Source organism: Danio rerio, chromosome 7, assembly GCF_049306965.1.
Source record: "Danio rerio strain Tuebingen ecotype United States chromosome 7, GRCz12tu, whole genome shotgun sequence".
Taxonomy (NCBI): Eukaryota; Metazoa; Chordata; class Actinopteri; order Cypriniformes; family Danionidae; genus Danio; species Danio rerio.
In genome coordinates this window covers 18416253-18437500 of record NC_133182.1, presented here as the reverse complement: position 1 = coordinate 18437500, position 21248 = coordinate 18416253, and the positions used below count along the sequence as shown (strand labels likewise).

Genomic DNA, 21248 nt, shown 5'->3' with positions numbered 1-21248 from the left:
TTTACACCCTGGCCATACTCATCTATGCAAACACTCCAAAAACAACATTAACATTATAGCAGACACTGTAAAAAGCCCATTTCCAGCCACTAGACTTTTCTGAGAGGGGATTCGAGCATCATTGAGTGACTGAATGTTGTGGGACTACTATACAGGAGTTTTGATTAGGGAATATAGATAGCGGATATTAGCTTTTTTTTGGGGGGGGGGGGGGGGGTGGGGTTAAGCTTGACGATAAAACACGAACGCGGTTATGAATATATTAAAACATGTGCTTGTTTTTTTGTAAAAATTCATAATAATGACAAAGAATACTAATTTGTGGATCTCCTTACTTCTGGGTGTAACTATCTTGCCATTGTGGCTGTTGTATTCTGGGGAACTTTCTTACCCCTTGGTTTCGAGTATGGTCCTGAAAAATCTTTGTTTTAAGGGCTATTCACCCCTTCCCCTTAGCCCTACGCCTTTAAGCTAAAGAGAATTGGGATAAACCTAACCCTTGACGGTAACGTGCAAAACGAGGGGAAGGGGAAGTGCTAAGGGCTAGAATTGGAATTGGGCCTAATTGTCATTAAGTGTCATTAGGTCAGTTATGTCATTTTAAATGCAAAGGTGACACTGGGTGAGATGTCATGTTATGACAGCTTGATTTAAACAAATACAATGTCTTTGTCATGACAACTTGAGATTATCAAGACAGTATGACTTGAAATAAATCTGTCATAAACATGACTGTCATTAAAATTGTGTCTCTCATTTTATGTATTGATCTACAGTGACATAAATTGAACTGTCATTAAAATGTCATTAAATGTTAATGATGCTGTTGTAAAATTATTGACATTTTTAAATTAGTTTTATCCATATATTTGTTCTGTAAAATTTTTATTTGTTTCATAAATTTTCTTATTTGGTTATTGCTAGCTGTTCACCTGTCTCCAATATTGGTTTAGCATGATTTAAGTTAGGCTTTTTATTTCTTTTATAATACAAAAGTAAAATTTAATATAAATCTACAATGAAAGCTACAAAAAAAGTAGTTTTACTCCTCTGCTTATTATTATTGAAGATGTTGCCAGGGCAAATGACAACCTGAGCAACTGACCTGACATTGAGCCATGGTTGGGAATTTAAATAGATCACCAAAAAAAAAAAAAAAAAAAAGAATATTTCCTCAATATTCACTCACACTCCTGGGGTTTCAAATAAATTTATTTTGTGTTCAACAGAAGAAAGAAACTCAAATGGGTTTGTGACAAGTCAAGTGGAGGGTGAGTAAATGATGACAGCATTTTTCTTTTTGGATGAATCATCTAAGTGAAGACACATAAACCTTAATATTGTTATTTGCATGAATGCTTTTGCAATATTTTCATGTTGTTTTGAAAACAGCATTGACTACTGCTATTTTTTAAGGTATTGTATTGTTACCTTGAGCTCTAGTATCTTGACAAGATTATGAACTCAGTTTTAGGTTAAAGATCAACCACAAAATGCAGTAGAGAACTCCAAATTGGCATCACTTTCTCTCAGCGCTCAATGCTGAGTGCTCTTTTACATGCTCTTGGGCTCCAACGGATGGGTTAAATATATGCCAAATAATATTTCAATCAAAAGTTCAAATTGACACAACACATAAATCCTAAGACTCAGGTGCAGGTCAAAATGGACAAACCAGATTAAACAAAAACAAAAAGTCTGAATTCTGATACGTATTATCGAAAAACAACAACATCAAAAAAGTATATATACACGTTTCGATTTGTTACCAGGCACAAACCAAAAATGTTAGAGAACAAGATTTTATAGACATGGGGATCAACTTAATTAGAAACACTCAAAATCGCGAATAAAAACAAGAACAAAACCAACATAGGCTCCTTCTGAAAATGTAGCTCTATATACATTTCTAGATATCGTGAGATTATGCAGACAGAAGTACATATGGCAGCATTTCGTCTATAAAATGATTGCTATGGGGTGGTATGACGCCATTCCTTTTCGCGCTTACTAACTGACCTCTTACCTTCATATGGACAGCTTTCCTGCTGTTAGTTTTTCCAGTAGCTTGCCATGTACAGTACGTTGACGGACTTGAGACGCAGAGAAAAGTTGATCACGATGACGATTCCAGAATGCAGATAACACACAAAAACAGAAGCTAAAAATAAAACAAACAAGTAAATAACAGGGTGAGAATGTGGTAAAACATAGTTAAATCAGGCGAGGGCTTTTCTTTTTCTGAATTGCTTTTTAAAACACTGTGGTTGGGTTTAGGGAAGTGGGTGTATGGGTTCACGCTCAGAACGAGCTGATGTGAGACATCTCCAGCCAATCATAACATTTCGTTTCTGAAAATAAAAGCCTTTGAAAATTTTTCCAGACACATTTAGCTGCTAGATGTTAGTCAGATAACTTTTCCATGTTTCTTCTTAATGCAAACTGTAAAAATTTATCAATAAAATTTTTAGGATAAACCGTTGACGCGTGTGCATGTGAAGCACCTGGTGAGCGCCAGAACAGACATATTATATACATCTCGTCATGGGAAATTGTTCCTCCATATGTTTTCATTGAAGCTGTTCACAATACTTATCCATCCACAGAGTTTGTAATGTAGTGAAATGTTTACAAATACAAGTGTAGCAAAAACAAACATGTCAAAACTTACCGGTGTTTTGGAATAGATGTGTGAATGGTCTTGTCCGAATAAATTCCGTAACATTCTTGCCTGTGTGAACAGAGCTTCTTTTAATCTACTGGTGAAGTTGTTCTGGAATTTTTCCGGATATTTACAGGTATCACTGTGGGAAAGGGGCTAATGACTATTGGTCAGAACAACTCCATATAAAAAAAATTGTTTTGGGAAAAACTTCAACAGCTAGATAAAAAAATAAAATAAAAAGGTAGTTGGAACTTTTATAAATTTAAAGCAGGTAAATAAATTATAAATAAATTATAAAGGCAAATAAATTATAATGGTATGGTACTTGAGGAGTAACTTTTAATTGGAAAAGCAATTATTTAAGAAATAAGCAACAGTTTGTTGAAATTTGTAGACATGAATCATCATATATGAATGTAAATGGTGGCGTACCACAAGGATCAGCTTCATTTAATTTGATTTATTTTCAAACTGAAAAATCATACATAAAATCTCATTAACAAAAAATACATTTCAACATGGTCGAAAATGGAATGGGATGAAGCACAAGCTTATTATTTTAATTAGTCGTCTATTACCTAAACGTTTTTCTTCTTTTACCTATCTCTTCTTTTTACATGAGATATATTTTATCTTTTTGGCATCTTTAACAAATTATATGTTTGATTCCATTTGTACCTTTACAGTTTGTAACACAGACTACCCTCAATAAATTAATAAAATAATATACATAGTACTGCAAATAGCCATTAATTAAAATTATATCATACTTTTCTCATTTTATCCTTTTCCCATCCGTTTTAGGTCCAATACTGTTTATAGTTGACATTACTGATGTGTGTAAAATATCAGAGTTGTTAAAATCTATTTGATTTGTGTAGTAATATTTTCAAAGGTATGTTATTGAAGCTAGAAATTCCAGCATCGTGACAACACTATAGTGCATAATGAGACAGAATGATTAGAGAGAGGATAGAGAGAGAGAAAACTGACAGACACAGAGACGCACGCAGAATAGAGAGAGAGAGAGAGAGAGAGAGAGAGAGAGAGAGAGAGAGAGCGAACGCACATGAGCGCACAACCACTGGAATCAAGCAGAATATGAGAAGGAGACGGACAGAATCAGATGGAGAAAGAGAGAGAGAGAAAGGACACAGAGGCTCGGACGGATGAAACAGATGCTCCAGCTTGATCTCTTCAGCATCATGAGGACAATACTGAACAACCTGCTCACCAGACTGACATAGCAGCACATTCCTCCTCATTCACATCAAGCTGGACCAGTCTCATCATCTCCATCACCCAGGTAAAATAAAGTCCAATATCTCTTCATTGTTTAAATGGAAACACACATTGGTGAGTTTATTGTGTAAATGATGCATGGTTTTAAAAGTAAACCTAATTTAGCATTGACAATTGTTCTGAGATTTTCAGGTTCTGATATGAAATAACAAATAGGGATGATGCCGTTTTTGAGAAGCGTATAAGAGGACACTGTGTTACAGATGAAGAGAGAAGCAGAGCAGCTTCGTTCATTCAGATAAAAGTATGAGGAACACACTGAAAAAAAACAAACAACTGCTGTAGGATTGACGTACAATATTCAATTTGAGCTTGAGAGTGAATATCACCAGTATTTACAAAGAATCAGAAAATCCCTCAATTAAAAATGACATATATATATTTCTTTTCAAGTATTTCTTGTAGAGCAGATCTAAACTCTAAAAATTATGTTTGCTGTTTGGTCAAATTACTTATTTAAAATGAGCTGAAACAACACAATTCTTGAGTTTTTTTTGGGACAACTTAATTGTTTTATGTTTAATCAACTTAAATTTATAAAAAAAACTAATCCACACACTGAAAAAATATTTTTGCAAAATTGTTGCAAATAATTTATATGGGCTGGATTTAAAAAACAAATTAAATTTATTAACGTTCAACTTAATTTATTTGTTTAAATTAAGCCCAAATAAATTGTTTACAACCTCTTAATTTTGTAAATCCAAGGAATTATCTTTGAATATTTATTCCAGTCTATCTATCTAATAAAATGTTGCATAGAAAATGACAACTGATCAGAACAACTCCATATGAAAAAAATGGTTTTAGGGAAAAATAGATCAACATCTATCTAGATAAAAGAAAAAAGGTAGTTGGAATTTTTATAGATTTAAAGAAGGCATTTGATACGATAAATCATGATAATTTAAAACAAACATGTTTTACTCAAGGACTATAAACTGTAAGTCTCCATATTTAGTCTTTTCTGTAAGTCTCTTCTATTAGCTCTTTCTTTCTCTCGGTGTGCATCTATTTCTATGTATGTCTTTATGTGTGCTTAAATGTAATAAATGTACATTCACACAGACATAGCAAAAGGGCCCAGAATGTTTCTTTTTGGCATCATATTATTACTTCTATTATTATTTTAGTGATTCACTTGTTGACTGAAAAACCTTGAGAAACAAATTCATTCACAGCTACCTCACGTCTGTTTGTCTCATATTTTGACAGTTTTACAGGAACTGTTTCTCACATTTGTATTGTTGTGAAAAAGGGAGAGAGATTTGACATTGTTTCAATCTGATAAGTCAGAAAGTAACAGCCAGCTCGTGAATGACCAGAGCTCTTTTATACGTGTCCGGTGCCTTTCATGTGTCATTTCTCAGCTATTATCAGTAATAATGTGTTTTTAAAGCAGCACTTCAGCAGATCTGATCAGATGCTTCGAGCTTTCATCACAGACACACTCAGGAAATGAAGGGACAGGTGAATCTGCTGACCTTTTACGCACTTTGAAGGAAACCATCACAGTTTTTAATCAGAGATTTTAATCAAGTAGCTACTCACAGAAAATATAAATAGATTTTCAAGGTCTGTGTGTTACCAAATACAAACTATACTGTATATAGCTTCTTTATATAGCTTAAGTATGTGTAAATGCACAGCATAATGTAATTTTTCAAAGCCACATTAATGTATATGCTATTCATAATTATTTTAAATATTACATTTTACATGCAATCCACTATTCAAATAGATGTTGACAAAAATCTTTAGTTATAATACTCATAAAGTCCACGTGAACTGAAAGTTTCTGAGAGTTTTTTTTTCAGTATGCTGATGTACTTCTATCTGAAACAGAATGTTGAATAGGGGGTGGAGCTTTCTTTTTGTGAATCATTCCCTTATAGCAAAATAATGAGTCATAAAAGTGACATCAACAGAAGGATCGCCACTCCAAATGTAGAAGTAAATGGTCAGCCTTTTATTGAAGATTATCAATCAATCTTTTTTTTTCTCCAGTGGATTTTTTCTTGCAGTGAATAGTTGTTCAACTAAAGATTATCAATGTGTACTCTCAAAATAGACATTGCAAATGTTCATACACTCAAAAAAATGATTGCTGCTTGTTCAAATACTTGTTTAAAATGAGCGAAATCAACACAATTCTTGAGGTTTGGGGGACAACGTAATTGTTTTATGTTAAACTCACTTACATTTGTAAAAACAATGAAGTTAATCGATATGTGTTGGAACAACATAAAGGAATTTGCAGGCAACCTAGAATTTTTACAGTGTACTTTAGTATTGACTATATGCAGACACATGTTCAGATCCAGTTTTTGTATTTTCCACATGGCCCCATTTCAAAAAAATCAATCAGGATTCCAACAGGAATACTTTACAAGACTCTAATAATATATTTAATAATTGATAATATTTTGGAAACATTCATATGGGAACTATTGTCTCATAGGACACCCAAAATGTTGTCCTATGAGTCCACCCTCATTTAATCCCCATTCACTTGTTCAAAATCCTATTTTAATTTATTGCTTCTGTTGAACACAAAAAGTAAATGTTTTGAAAACTGCTGGTTGCTGGCACTCATTGACTTTCATAGTAATTATTTCCCTACTATAGAAGTGGATTGGTGCCTGCAACAAGCATTCTTCAAAATATCTTTGTTTGTGTCTACCAGAAAAAAGAAACTTATAAAGGTTTAAAACCACATGAGAAACAGTAAATGATTTTTTGGGTAAACTATCCCTTTAAGTAAAAATAATGAACTGTTTAAAAACTTAATGTCGAACCATAACCATTTACAATACTGATTTAGACGTTTACAGCGTTTCCTAAAAATATTTAATAATCCTTCTTTCTACAGAATATTGGATTAAGTATTGGAATACGATTTACAATTAGACAAGGCATTCTAAAAATGTATAAAAGAAATGTCCAGCAGGATTATAGGAAGCAAATAAGACCCTACAGGATAAATTGCAATTCAAACAGGAAGTTTTTCTGGATTTATTTTGGTTAAAATATAAATTCATATTTATCATATTTGTTTATTATATTTATTCATCAACACTATGTTAACGTTTTTTTTTTTACCACAGAGTAAGAAAAACAATATTTAGATGTCAATCTAAATATTGGGAATAACCCAGATTGTTTTATTTATTTTTTTAAAACAAAACAAAACAAAAAACAACAACAGAAACACAAAACATAAACAAAAACAATAACACAAAACAATAACACAAAAATATAAAACAAAAACACAAAAAACAAAGGCAAAAACAAAACACAGATCAAAACAAACAAAAATAACAAAAATCATTGTATATGATTTTGTACATATACAAAATCAACATTTATTTTGTATATGTACAAAATAAAACAAAAGACAAAACACAAAAAACCAAAACAAAACCACAAAACAGACACAAAACACAAATCAACGCAAACAAAAATCAACAAAAACATAAGAAAACAAATCAACAAAAACACAAAAAACAAAAACACAAAACAAAACCACAAAACAGACACAAAACACAAATCAAAACAAACAAAAATAAACAAAAGCACATGAAAAAATCAACAAAATCACAAAACAAAAGCAAAACACACACACACACAAAACACAAAACATCACATCACAAAACTACAAAAATCAACAAAAAAATACAAAAACACTAAACAAAACAGAACAAAAACACAAAACAAGAGTTCTAAAAAAAGTTTTTGCTGAAAAAATAAATAAATAAATAAATTAAAAAAATATATATAAAAAAATAATAAATAAATAAATAATCTATATGATTCAAAATTGTTGATTTAATGTCAGGTTGTAAACATCTGCTTACGGCTATTAGTTTATTGGGCCAATTTTGCAATCTACAGTTTTAATAACAAATCTGTCTGCTGAGAGCAAGTGTGCTTAATATGAGGAATGGTGTTCAAACCACTGGCAGAATCACATCGACCTTGTCAGATGCTTTGCTGAACTAGAAAACATCATTTAAAACAAACTGACAAGGAACTATTGAATAGCAATATAAGCTGGAAATGGAAATCTATTGTATAAAACCTCCACAGACAGATAAAATCAACCCCACATGTCTTAATAAATAACGCAGCAGAGTGAAGTGCTGATCTCTTTATCTGCTGTCCTCTGTTCATGATGTACATTAATCACTTGCTCCAAGGACAGCCTGATAAAACGAGCATAATAGCACACAGCTACATATGCATTAATGTATCACTATTGCATATTTCACCTGTTTAATATTTTTATTATTTATTTCAGTAATAATAATGATTATTAATGCTTCTACATTATGTTAGGTGTTATAATTTATCTTTTCTATATGTTTTATATATTAATTATATATTAATTAATAATTCATACTGAAAATATAAATTATAACTCCTATAATAATGTAGAAGCATTAATAATCATTATTATTACTGAAAAAAATAATAAAAATATTTACCAAGTGATATGCAATAGTGAGATGAAGGTAGATTTTTATAATACACGTTTTAAGAGAGTATATAATTTAAAATGATCACTCAAACATGCTAATAATGCTACTACTACTACTAATTATTCATTCATTTTCTTTTCAGCTTAGTCCCTTTTTTTAATCAGGGGTCGCCACAGCAGAATGAACTGCCATCTTATCCAGCATATGTTTTACACAGCGGATGCCCTTTCAGCTGCAACCCATCACTGGGAAACATCCATACACACTCATTCACACACATACATTACATCCAATTTAACTCACCCAATCCACCTATAGCGCATGTTTTTTTGGGGGAATTCATAACAACCGGAGGAAACCCACGCGAACACTGGGAGAACATGCAAACTTCAAACAGAAATGCCAACTGACCCAGCCAAGGCTCAAACCAGCAACCATCTTGCTGTGAGGCGATTTTGCAGCCCACTGTGCCACCATGCTGCCCTAAAAGTAAAGATAAATAATAATATTAACAATAATAATAACAATAATAATAATAAACATAAAAATAAGCATAATAAGCAATTAATTATTAAACAAATAAAAGTAAAGACAAATAATAATAATAATAACAAAAACAATAATAATAAGCATAATAATGAGAATAATGAAACAAAGAAAAGTAAATAATAATAATAATAATAATAATAATAATAATAATAATGGGGTGACTCAGTGGCGCAGTAGGTAGTGTTATCGCCTCACAGCAAGAAGGTCACTGGTTTGAGCTTCGGCTGGGTCAGTTGGCATTTCTGTGTGGAGTTTGCATGTTCTCTCTGCATTCACGTGGGTTTCCTCCGGGTGCTCCGTTTTTCCCCACAAGTCCAAAGACATGTGATATAGATGAATTGGGTAGGCTAAAATAGTCTTTAGTGTATGAATGAGAGTGTATTAGTGTTCCCAGAGATGGGTTGTGCTGGATAAGTTGGCAGTTCATTCTGCTGTGGCGACCCCGGATTAATAAAGGGACTAAGCCGAAAAGAAAATGAATGAATGATAATAATAATAATAATAATAATAATAATAATAATAATCATAATCATAATCATAATTAATAATTAAACAAATAAAAGTAAAAATAAATAATAATAATAATAATAATAATAATAATAATAAAAGCATAATTCATAATTAAACAAATAAAATATAATTAATAGTAATAATAATGATAATAAAACGATAATATAGGAAATGCTAAATTAAATTTATTTAAACTTAAAATTAAGTATAATTAAGTACTTTAAATTTGTGATTTTATTTACAGTAACTATGTAAATGCACAAGTAAATGTAAAAGTAGCTTGTTAAATATTGATCAAATTAACAATAATGCAGATAATGCAGTGATGATTATGATAACAATATTACTTACAATCAATGTGCAATGTGCAACCAGCACTGTGGCTCATAGCTCAGTTCTCTGTGAAAATAACCATTGAAAATAACAAGTCTCCCATCTGATCTTCATCAATTCTTCAATATTAAAAGCAATATTGAGTTTTGGTTGTTTGACCAAAAGGTCCAAAGTAATGTACATGTCTGACATGTTACTGCCACAAGGTGGAGTCTGTGTGTTTTTGTAAGTGCATCTTCCTAATAAACGCGCTATCAAACGCTCTTTCATCGATCTCGTTCACATTTATTATTATCTCTAGTAGGCTGTAGATTCACTAAATAAATAAAATACACTCCTCGCAAAATAGAGAGGTGTGATTCCAGCATAAGGCACTGTAAAGAAACGTGAGAGGACTGCGAATAAAGAGCCGGACTGCTTTAATATTCCCTAATGCCCTTCGCATTTTCACACTGATTCAGTGATGGTCAAGTGGTGGCATGCAAAAAAGCAACACAAAGAACACGTGACAGCCGTTGCTCTTCTTCTGTCCTTCTTTTTCCACACTGTCTCACTCTTTCTGCTGCCTGTAGCAATGTGTGCCACAAATCGCCCAATGAACTGATTTATTATTGGAGTCATGATTAATGGACCTTTGCTTTAAAAAATAATTTTTTTAAATAAATGGCATGTGGCACACACACACACACACACACACACACACACACACACACACACACACACACACACACACACACACACACACACACACACACACACACACACACACACCTATGGAAATTATGAGACCACTTAAAATGTATTTTTATTTTATTAATATTTTGATTTTATATATTTCCGAATTTACACTGTGTTTGAATAAAACATAATGTATGTTTTATTCTGTAAACAACTGATGGCATTTCTTCCAGACTTAAAACAAAATGTCCAGAAATGGATTGTGACTAAAATTAGCTTCAAGCATATTCAGTGTAAATATGCACATGCAAATTATCTGCTAATACTTTTATCAGCAATATTGAAAAGTTCTTTATTGTTAAAGTGCACCTATGATGAAAATCATCTTTTGTAAGCTGTTTGGACAGAAGTGTGTGGTATAGTCTGTCCACAGTCATGTTGGGCTCATTTAAACACAATAAGTGTCCTTTTTAATTTCTTGATGTTAAAATAGGATCCAATTCCCTCCCATATTGAGGCTCACCGCAACATGATGAAGAAGTGCGATTTCTCCACCCACCTATTTGTTTGACAGCCGCATATTAACATGTCTCTGTTGTAATGTGTATAATCATATCAACAAGACAGGACGTGCGCAAAGTAAACGAGATTAAAAGATTTGTTCAGCTCTCTGTGATCATCAATCATCGTCAAATTGGATCAGGAATAAGTTTTACAAAACGTTTTTATACAGTGCATGCTTGTAATGTACCGTCTTTATCACCACAGCCGCATGTCAGTACAATTATAAAAGACGACGATTCAATCCCAGTTTGTGGATGTTAAATTAAGTTTATTTTGTAAATTAACATAACAGATATCCATATAGCAGTGGATATTAACATGTATCCTGTCACATTTGCCATGCAAAAACAGTGCAAAGTTAAATGTGCATGCTATGTGTGTGTGTGTATGTGCGTTAACTTTGTAACGACATTGTGTGTAACTCTTCGTTTCAGAAAGGCTTTAATTAACTCCACAACAAATACATCAAATAATCATTGGGAAAGTTCTTACTGTAGTATTTCTCATAAACGTTACATGAGATCTGCTCAATAGTATCTGGATGCAGCCTTTATGCTGCAAGCTGTGATTGCATCACTAAGCGAAGCAATGTCAAACACAATGCACTCAATGGAGTGAGTGACGTCACGGGTTGGGTTAGGGGTGGGGTTAGGTGAAGGCATTAAAAAGCATTGGATGCAGCTCAGATTGCACTGCACCAGGTCTGCATCCAGACCCCTCTCGATCTGCTTCCTTCATGTCTGTCACTGTGCTGTTTATCTGATGCAGCCTTGGCAGAGATTAAGGCCCACTCTGACAGGCAAGTGAGAATGGTGGGCGGGGAGAACTAGCATTAAAGGCACAGGCAACAAAAACAGCTACATGGTATTTCAGAGTGGCAAATTACAATAATCTTAAAGGTATAATAAATAATCTGATACGTATTTTGAGTTGAAACTTTACAGACACATTCTGGAGACACAAAAAACTTATCTTAAATCTTGAAAAAGGGGTAAAATAGGTGCCTTTTAAATATGCTCTCATTTATATAAAAAAGAAGCACATTTTTAATCACTAAGCAACACAAAACACAGTTCCAACCACCTAATACTGTCCAAGTAACCATTCAAAACATTTTTCTGGCTACCTATAGCGATTCCTAAGTGACCACTCAGACCACTCTTCCAACCACTAAAAAGATAGGTCACTCAAAAATGTACTCTGTTTACTCACTCTCAAGTGGTTCAAAAACATTTATGAGGTTCTTTATTCCGTCAAACACCAAAGAAGATATTTTGAAGAAAGCTGAAAACCTGTAACCATTTACTCCTATAGTAAGATAAACAGATCTTGTGGAGGTTAATGGTTAAAGGTTTTCAGCATTCTTCAAAAAATCTTTTGGGTTTTACAGTAGAAATAAATTCATAATGGTTCGAAACTAAGGGTGAGTTAATGATGACAGATTTTTCTTTTTTGAGTGAACAATCCCTGCCCAAATGGCCCACCATGCAGAACGACCAATTGAACCACCTAAACAACACCCTAACAACCTTGAAGAACATACGTCTAACCATTCATTAATGCCCTGGTGACCACCAGAACACCCTTCTAACAGCTTAAAGCCCTGGCAACCTTACAGAACACATTTTAACCACCTAACAATGCCCTAGAGACCATCAAATATAGCCATTCAACACTGTGCTAGAGACCACTAAAACACCTTTCTAACCACCTAACAATGCCCTAGCGACAATACAAAATACACGTCTAACCAACTGACAACAACATTAAAGACCGCCCAACACTAGCAACCACACAGAAAATCCTTCTGGCTTCTAAAAAGCCTTCTCCTTCTAAAAACACCCTAGCAACCACACAGAACACTCTACACACTATAACTACAGAACAATGCCCTAGCGACCATGCAGAACACCCTTGTAACCACATAGCAACACCTAGAGATCACCAAGCCCTAGCAACCATACAGTAAACTCTTCTGGCACATAATAACACCCTAGCTACCATGCAAGACACCATTGTAACGTCTTAATAGTGCCCTAGTAACCTTGTAAACATTTTAACCACCTAAACAATGCCTTAGTGACCACCAGAATACACTTCTAACCACTTAACAACACCCTAGCAACCATGTAGAATACCCCCCTAATCACATACAGTAACAACACCCTAAAGACCACCAAATAACACCCTAGTGCCCACCGGAACACCCTTCTGACCATCTAACAATGCCCTAGCGACCATGCAGAACACCCTTCTATACACTGTTAGACTTTACCAGGCTTTTTTACAGTAGAACACTGGCAACACTGTTGCCAGCTACTCACTGTAAAAGTTTGGTTACAGTAAGTAACTGGCAACAGTGTTGCCAGTTATTTACTGAAACTGTACCATTACAGTGAGTGGCTGGCAACAGTGTTGCCAGTTGTTTACTGTAACTGAACCATTGCAGTGAGTAGCTGGCAACAGTGTTGCCAGTTAATTACTGTAATAGAGCAGTAGTGGTAACTAACTGGAAACTGTGTACAGTTAATTACTGTACTGTAGTGTTACAACTCACAGCATTATGCTGCATACACAATAGTATGTCAAGGTGTTACTAAAATTAATTAGTATTCTTACCTGTTATGAATTCTTTAAATTCATTAAGTTGTAAATTCTGACAAATTTATTTTATTGTTTTGGCAGCAAACAAATATAAAACAGAAAATGTATAACAAAATTAAGAAATAAGCAGATATAAATATCATCTTACATATTACTGAGAGCCACAGGTCTGCACAGCAAGGCTGCAGTCAAACTAACGTTTAAGCATGCAAAATTCTGTCATATGGCTCTGCAAAAAGGAGTGGGATTAAACAAAATATTTAGAGATTGAAAAATCAAGCAACTGGTCCATAATTTTTGTTCAGAGAGGTCATGGTTTGATCTTTAAATAGTCTCAAGCAATCACATGATGTGATTTCGCAGTTCAGAGTTCTCCAAGCTTGAACTTTCCAATGCTGCAAACTGTAAAATTTGTCGCATGAGCATGCATTCCAGGTCTGCAGCATTCACATGTGTATGAATGGAAGTCTAGAGGGAGAAAAGTGCAGTGTGACCGGGACTTTAAGCAGTAACTCTAATTAAACACACCTGATAAAACTAATTAAGGCTTGTTAGAAGTCTACAGGTAATGTTGAAGCAGGGTGGGAACTAAACTCTGCTGCGCTGCAGCTCTCCAGTAACTTGGAGTTTGACCCCCATGGTATATAGCAGGGGTGCTTAATCCGGTTCCTGGATATCTACCTTCCTGCAGATTTCAGTTGCTACCCATATCAAACACACCTGCCTGTAATTATCACGTGGTGTTCAGGTCCTAATTAATTGGTTTAGGTGTGTTTGATATGGATAACAACTGAAATCTGCAGGAAGGTAGATCTCCAGGAACAGGATTAAGCACCCCTGCTATATACCATACTTTTAAAGCAACTGCTAACATTTATCACAATCACATATCCAATAAACACACACACACACACACACACACACAAAGTGCTGCAGTGAAATGTGTTACTCTCTCCTCAATGCTGACCATGCAAAAAAAAAAAAAAAAAACTGAAGAGCAAAAAACACAAAATAATTATTTTAAATTTTAAAGTTTTAAATAATTAAAAACTGTGTCAAATCTCAAAAAGTTTAAAATAATTATAGAAAACAAAAATAAAGTTGGCAACACCGAAAAACCAAAGGATCCAATCTTTTATTGTTATAATTATCTCATGACAACAAACTTTTTTATTGTTTCAAATATAAATTCATAGGTGGAAACACAGCTCTGAAAAATACTTAGCAATAAACTCACAACCTGGGACCGGACAGGGGAGCTTTTGTGTGTGGATGGCTATGTGTATCATGTTTTTGTGATTCCCTGTGATGATGTGCACATGTTACCTTACTGAGATGATGGAATTTAATTTTGGCTTAGTTGACAGAAAGATACATACAACTGTTAGCATCTGTACATTATGGCAGTATGCAATATCCAATAAATACATATACTTAAACAAAAGTAATGTAAGAAGTTATATGAGGAGAGGCTAACTAGCTAACAATGTAGCTTTCAAGTACACAGTTCAAGATAACAACAATATAACTTAAAACACAGCCTTATTTTAGAAACCCTCAAAAACATTTGAACACATTTTACTTACTCATTTTAGATTCTTATTTAAAGCCTAAAACATATCAGACTCAACATCTGAATTGATAGACAGAGAATAGAGCACACTCAGCAGTAAACAAATCAAACACCTGGCTCTCTTAAAGGGCCGGCATTTTCTGAAAACTCTTTCTAACACCTTTGTGTTTAGAATTAGACGGACAGCCTGTGGGAGTGTGTGGTGATGCCTAAATCATTGTTTTTTACAGTTATTTACTGCACAATCTACAGAGTAACAGTGCAGGTATACTAATTAAACACACCTGATCAAACTAAATCTAAAGGTAGTGTGCTGAAGCAGGGCTGGAACTAAATTCTACTAGGCTGTGGCCTTCAAGGAGTTTGACACCCCTGGTACATAGCATATTTTCAAAGCAACTGCCTACATTTATCACAGTTATGCACATATCGTTTAATAAAAACAATAAAAATATACTATAATATAAACTTCATCCATAAAAAAAAATAAATAAATAAATAATCTGATTCTCATGTCGTTCCAAATCTGTAGTAAAAATAATAAAAAACACAACAAATATCATGATTTATACATTTATTTAGGAAAGCCTTTATACTGTTAATGGCACTTTTACTTGCCAGTTTTCCAGACAAATTCATTGAGTCTCTGCAAAAATGTGTGTGCGTGTTGTTTAAGATATATATATATATATATTTTTTTTTTTTAATAACACATTTTTACTAGTTATTTAGCAAAATACTAATATTCAGTTGAAAGTACAATTTAAAATCTTAACTCTAGGTCAAACTAGGCAATTAAATTAGATTAATTATAGAAAAAGTAAACAAAGTTATAAAAATTATTGTGACAATTTCTTTGCTCTGTGTGAATATTTTTGCCTTTAAATGCATTTCGTCCATATCTTACACTTACCTTTTAATAAGCTCTGTGGCATTGGTTGACTCCTGATACTCAATGTTAAAACATAAAAGGAACCAAAGAAAACACAGAGATAAAATAAATATGAAATAGCAACATAAAACATCAGAATAGATGGGGCAGTAATGGTTGAACAGTAATTTACCATTTATTATCACAGTAAATATCTGTAATGGTACATAGAGTAAATTACTGTAATTTATTCTTTGCACTACAGAATTTCATACAAATCCTGCTCCTTTTACAGTAAAATACTGTTTCCTTTTATTACAGCAAAACACTGGCTATTTTACAGTTATTTACTGCATAATCTACAGTAAGGGTTAACAGTGTAACCACATAACAACACCCTAGAGACCACCAGACCCTAGCAACCACACAGAAAACTCTTCTGGCTAGATAATACTGGTTACCAAACAAAATACATATTCTAACCTCCAAATAGTGTTGTAGCAACCTTGTTAAACACATTTTTAACACCTTAAACAATGCCATAGTGACCATCCAAACACTGTTCTAACCACTTATCAACACCCTACAGCCATGTAGAATACACTTCTAATCACCTACTGTAACAACACCCAAAAGACCACCAAATAACGCCCTAGTGACCACTGGAACACCCTTTTAACCATCTAACAATTCTTAAGTGACCATGCAGGACACCCTTCTAACCTCATAACAACACCCTAGCACTCAATAGCAACTATTTATAACTCCTTTCTAACCACTTGACAACACACTAGAGACAACCTGTAGCAACCACCAAACCTACTGCCCACCCAAACAACCTTCTAACCATCTAACAATGCCCTAGCAGCCAATTAACATACCTGCTGTCTAGCAACACACAAGCAACTGGCCTGAAAATCTTTCTAAACACCAAGAAACACACAAGCAACAACCAAAACAATGCCCCAGTGACCATAGAGAAAAACTAAAATTCTATGCATAAATTTTTTTCACTCAACTTTTTTTAGTCTGCTGTATTTTTATTAGATTTTCTCTCTTACTTTGCTTTTTTGGAGTTTTTAATGGTTTTATTCTCCTGCACTCCTGCTTTTCATGGCTTATAACACTTTTATGAAGACTTTTTTTAAAACCCCCTTGGGAAAATGAAAGCCAGAAATGCATCCCGAAGCAGTTCTGCAGGCTAAAAATATGTACAATCGTACAGTGTATATATCATAAATGTGCTATATTAATGCATGCTTCCTGTAAAAAAATGAAATCACTGGAAAGTACAGAGGAAATGATGACTTGCTGTTGAACAAGGATCACCAAAATAATCCTATGCTGTAGAGAATAATATTTGTATTAAGTGTGTGCGTCAGCAGGATAAATCCTCAATCTCCACAGAAACTTGCTTTGATTATGATGATAATGACCAGATGATGTCCTTTTCAACATAATGGCTCTGTATGCTGTTGCTGAGTGACACACTCATATACACACACACACAATGACATAAAGGTGTGAAGCAGTGTCTTTGTTCATCGCCCTTTTAGCAGACAATAAAACAGACACACCAGAAAAAATACACGTCACCATCTTTTTACCAGCATTTCAAAAGGGATGTTAGTGCGCACTTCAGGAAAAAGCTTTGAGGTTAAGGTGCTAAAAGCATCAGTAGCATTCTGATTACATTTAAATCTGCATGAACCTGAAGTTGCTGAGACATTTATTCTAGTATGTTGATGTACTGAAGCTGAATATTGAGTAGTCGGTGGGCCTTTCTTTTCACACATCATTCCCTCATAGCAAACTTACGGTAAGAGGGGCGTGGCTTAGAATACTACTCCTATGGAAACCCCCAAACATGAAGTAAATGGTCAGTGTTTGATTAAAGATTACCAAAACTAACCTTTTTTTCAGTGGATTTGTAACAAGAGAGTCGGGTACAACAGAGTTGAGCAGGGTATATACATAACTTCTTAAGTTGAATTTAGTACATTTTACTACCTTTTTAATACCTTAAAAAATGTTTAATACCAGCATGACTTAGAGCTGCAACTGTTGTGGCGTAAATGAAATACCTTTCCAAATGGAAGAACATATTGCTGATAACATATACATTTAAGTAAAGCAGAGGGATTAATCAAGGTGTCACAATGGACCTTTGTCCATAGTTTTTAATCAATGTCAAAAAGTAACAATAGGGTATATGTAGAAGCATACGGAAGGACTTTTAATTTGTCAGTAACCTGAGTCAAGTGCTTCTGGTAAAATGTATGTCATTACAAAATCAGCGTGTTTAAGATCTATTCTCTTGAAAAATCAGCGATCTCCACTGGCTGAGTGATATCTGATATAAAGTGGGTGTCAGATTGTACAGGAATCACTGCATTATATTATACGATTCCCCGCCATGTCTTTAAAATAGCCTATTTTTATTAATTAGCTAGCCTGCGAGTAAACGGCTTTTCATCTTGTTTTACGCTTGAGCAACTAAATGAATGCCAAAATCTATTTAACTGATTATATTTTAATTACATTACAACATGGATGCTGACAAGGATATCAGTATGGGAAGAAGAAGTACCTCTGCATATGCCCTTTTGCATAGCAATAGCCGCTCTTCTAAGAACAGTTCGGTACAGTTGTTTCTTACTAAACGTATCTCGGCCTGGAATTCTCAGCACAGTTAGACAACTGTGCTGAACTGTGCCGATAGATTCTGTGTGTTGACGTTGCAGCTCTGTTGCCAAGCTACCACCAGTGTTGCAGATATAGCTGACTTTTTTCAGTCCAAAAGCTGTTCAAAACCTCCCCAAAATGCACAAATTATTAGATTAATTTTTATTTTTAATTGATTTAAATTAACTTAGTTACTCAAACTGTCATAATTGTTAACCATACAGGAACCAACACCAGCAGTCGCAGAACCACAACATAACTGGATCACATCGAAACACTGCCCCCCTCTCTCACACACACTGTACTACCTATTAGAGTATGTTTTACTTTTGAAATTCGATATAAACTCATCCCATTTGGCATTTTAAATTCTTTTGAACATAATTAGATGCTGCTTGTTAATCAGACAACTGCAAAAAATGCTTTTCTTACTTAGATAATAAATGGCAGTTTATTTACAGCTTAGTCAGGCAGGCATTGGTCAACAGGAACAGACAGTATCATGTAAGTACTCCAAAAGCAGGGATGGCTGACCTGAAACTGATGTTTTGGCACAGTGTCGAGATCTTAAAGCGCAAGTGTTTTGAAACACTGCACCAAAGCATGATCCGAAACACTCAGATCACCTGACTAAGGTGATTCAAAACACCCAGGTCATGTGACTAAAGTGTTTCGAAACACCTTGTCATGTGACTAAAGCATTTCAAAGCCATTACAAAAGCATTTCGAAAACTGACAAATCTGCGTTTGGCTGACATGGTCAGAAAAAAAACGCTCTCTATCTCATTTAGCCTACTGGACCATGTGTGTGCACAGAGTAACTGTGCTGCAAAGGGCTTGAGTTCAAATCCTGACTTGCACAAATACTCTTAAATTATTTAATGTATTTAATAATGTTACTTTTTATGACCAAAGCAAGACATATTTATTCACAAAGTGTTCATTAGGATGTCAGACCAATGTTAAAACAAAACACATTACAAGAACAAAGCATTTAAAAATTATTATCTATAGCTGCATCCCCCTTGCTTCAATACCATTATTTTGACACGCTAGTCTGGAACTCTCACCTCTTCACTAAATTACCAGAAACCTCTACTCTAAAACATGCTTAACCATTTCTTTGCATAAGCTGTTCAAGAGCAATACATAAAAAAATACCACTAGGTGATTCAGGTCACTTACTGTAGATACGGGTTTTTAAAACGTTTTGAAGCTTTGACACATTTGCTTCAGTGTTTCATGAAGCCTCGCTTTGCCCACCACTATGAAAAAGCATAGTAGTGTTCACAGGCAGTGGTTGGATTAGGAAGCAAGCAACATTAACAAAGAACACAACAAGGGCGAGGAAACAATGCAAGGATAAACTAGGATGCACTTTGTGGTGTTACAGGACAAACAAGACTCAGCACTGTGTGCGTGAATGTGAGCTATATTTATAGTCCTGGTAACCAGTTCATCATGAGCTTACAGCTGTGTCTGTGTAATCAGTTGGAATCAGGAACTTGTATGTGTAAAGTGCATTATAGTATTTGTAGTCCAATTTAGTGGCAGATTTGTAGTTCTCTAACAATCCACAACTGCTTGATTGCTTGTGATCGAGAAAGGATTACCTTGCACAGATTAATTGCTTAACTACAGAACCCCAATGTGCACAAGCAAAAAAAAAAACACAACTAGAATAGTAGGTTTTTCAAATATTAATTCATTAATTCATTTTCAAGCATATGTTATACACAGTGAATGCCCTTCCAGCTGCTGCAACCCATTACTGGGAAAGTATTATAAATATTAATGGTGACAAATAATTTTCACTTCATATGTAATGTTAAATCTAATTTCATGAAGACTGTTTGGCATATTATCTTCTGTTCTTATGTTGCAGGAGCCAATTTGAGCAGATTTGTCTAAGTCTAGTCTTTTTCCGTGTTTCTTATCTGTTTTAAAAGATAAGACACTTTAATTATGTTTTGATTACTAATGCTAAGTATATTTTGTGTAGGCATTAATTACAGGTTTTTAGATGACTGCTGTAACATGCAGCATGATATTAGGGTTTTAGCTTATGTCTGTTAGCTTTGAGACATCTATATGATAATGTAATTAGCATAATTATCAGATCCCTGTCATATCGGCCTCTGAAAATAGGAAACTGTAACATATTCCATTGGAATAAAGAAAAAATCAAGACTGTAAAAGAAAATGTATTTTTTTTTTTAAATATCCAATCACAAGTTAATGTTTCAGAAAATACAACATTTATAATTAAATCAGAAATTATGCACACAATAAATTTTGAATAAATCAAAACTGCAATAATTCCAAAATATAACAAAATAATAAAAATGAAATATTCATTTATTCATATGAGCAAAATTAAATGTACATTATTTATTATATTTCTAAAATATATTGCCGGCAGCTAGCTCTCTA

At 33.9% G+C, this 21248-nt stretch overlaps 1 protein-coding gene and 1 long non-coding RNA gene across 2 annotated transcripts in view; one reads left to right on the top strand and one right to left on the bottom strand.

The window, feature by feature from the left end:
* Window positions 1-912: 912 nt before the first annotated feature.
* On the bottom strand, window positions 913-3757 carry LOC141375333 (uncharacterized). The gene is made up of 3 exons (XR_012383220.1): window positions 3436-3757; window positions 2672-2731; window positions 913-2161 (listed from the first exon to the last, which is right to left on the bottom strand). It is a non-coding gene; the product is annotated as an uncharacterized lncRNA (long non-coding RNA).
* A 1-nt stretch (window position 3758) lies between these two features.
* Window positions 3759-21248, top strand: part of sstr1b (somatostatin receptor 1b) — a 32476-nt gene continuing 14986 nt past the window's right edge. Inside the window, exon 1 of the mRNA XM_005172218.6 lies at window positions 3759-3971. The gene's annotated coding sequence lies outside the window, so the exon portion shown is untranslated. The remainder of the gene's footprint in view (window positions 3972-21248) is intronic.